Consider the following 2,069-nt stretch of genomic DNA (forward strand, 5'->3'; position numbering starts at 1 on the left):
TAGAGACGGGGTTTCACCATATTGGCCAGGCTGGTCTCGAACTCCTGACCTCACTTGATCCACCCGCCTCAACCTCCCAAAGTGCTGGGATTACAGGTGTGAAGTCAGTGCGCCCTGCCAGTCTCTTTATTAAACTCTCCTCCTGGTTCAGCCTGTTGGTGTGAATTTTAAAGGGATGCCCCTTCCTTCAGGTGGATGGAGTAGCAGGTAGAAAGATACCAGTCCTCACCTACCCTTGTGCTGGGCTGGGTACCCTTGTGCTGGGCTCTTGCCCTGCAGCAACACCACAGCTCTGGGCTTGGGGCTTCTTCTTCTTTTTCATTTTCCCCACTGTCTGATTTAACTTGGGAGTCTTTGCTGGGCAAAGCTGCCTTTTTAATTTATTTTTATTTTTATTTTTTATTTCACTTTGTAGCCCAGGCCAGAGTGCAGTGGTGACATCTCAGCCCACTGTAACCTCATCCTCCCTGGTTCAAGCGATTTTTGTGCTTCAGCCTCCCGAGGAGCTAGGATTACAGGCATGTGCCATCATGCCTGACTAATTTTTGTATTTTTAGTAGAGACGAGGTTTCACCATGTTGGCCAGGCTGGTCTCGAACTCCTGACCCCAAGCAGTCCTCCTGCCTCAGCCTCCCAAAGTGCTGAGATTACAGGTGGGAGCTCCATTTTTGGAAAAGAACCTTGTGGGAAGAGGTCTTTAACTGGAGTCTTTGGTTCCCTGTGTAACCACAGGGAACCAAAGAACCCATGGCTGGGTTTCAGAGTCTAAAAACACACAATGAAGGTCGAGTTCTCAGCAGGGTATGCAGCATTCTGGACTCTCTGCCTGCCCCATCTGCCTCTCTGATCTTAACTCAGCCAGATTTCTGCTTATTCTCAATCCCACATCAGGGCCTTTGAACCTGCTCTCCCATCTGCCTGGACAGCCCTTCCCCCGGATATTCTCCAGGTTTCCTCATTTCATTTGCACTCTGCTCAAATGTCACCTCCACCTGACCAGCCTGTATACAGCAGCCTCTCAGCTGGCCGTGGTGGCTCACCTCTGTTCTCCCAGCACTTTGGGAGGCCGAAGTGGGCAGATCACCTGAGGTCAGGTGTTCGAGACTAGCCTCACTAATATGGTGAAACTCTGTCTCTACTAAAAATACAAAAATTAGCCAGGCATAGTGGTGTGCACCTTTAGTCCCAGCTACTCGTGAGGCTGAGGCACAAGAATTGCTTGAACCCGAGGTGGGAGGTTGCAGTGAGCTGAATGGCACCACTACACTCCAGCCTGGGTCTGTCTCAAAAACAAAACACACGAAAAACCCAGCCTCTCCTCTCAGTCTCCATTCCTGTACTCTGCCTTGCTTCTCTATAAAGGGAAGCACTTGACATTGTAGATTTATGGGTTGGCAGTGCTCCCCCCTCCCACTAGCATGACAGCTCCATGGGAGCAGGGACCTTGTCTGTTTTGCTCACCACTGTACCCTCAATGCCTAGAATAGTGCCTTGCCCCGCGGTGGCTCATGCCTGTAATCCCAGCACTTTGGGAGGCTGAAACGGGTGGGTCACCTGAGGTCAGGAGTTTGAGACCAGCCTGGCCAACATGGCAAAACGCCATCTCTGCTAAAAATAACACAAATTAGCTGGGTGTGGTGATGTGCACCTGTAATGCTAGAGACTTGGGAGGCTGAGGCAGGAATCGCTTGAACCCAGGGGGTGGAGGTTGTAATCGCTTGAACCCAGGGGTTGGAGGTTGCAGTGAGCTGACATCATGCCATTGCACTCTACCCTGGGCAACAAGAGTGAAACTCCATCTCAAAAAACAAAAAAAAAGAAAAAGTGCCTTGCCCGAAGTAGGTGCTCAGTAAACATTTGTGGAAGAATGAGGTAGAAGAACCCTGATGTTACATGCAACGTTTCCTGCATATGTACATTTCCCGGGGTGGGGACTGTACTTTTCTTTTTTCTATTATTTATTTAATTGATTAATTTATTTTTTGAGACAGAATCTTGCTCTGTCTTCCAGGCTGGAGGGCAGTGGTGCGATCTCAGCTCACTGTAACCGGTTCAAGCAATTCTCCTGC

The sequence above is a fragment of the Mandrillus leucophaeus genome, unplaced genomic scaffold (genome assembly GCF_000951045.1).
Source record: "Mandrillus leucophaeus isolate KB7577 unplaced genomic scaffold, Mleu.le_1.0 Scaffold151, whole genome shotgun sequence".
NCBI lineage: Eukaryota > Metazoa > Chordata > Mammalia > Primates > Cercopithecidae > Mandrillus > Mandrillus leucophaeus.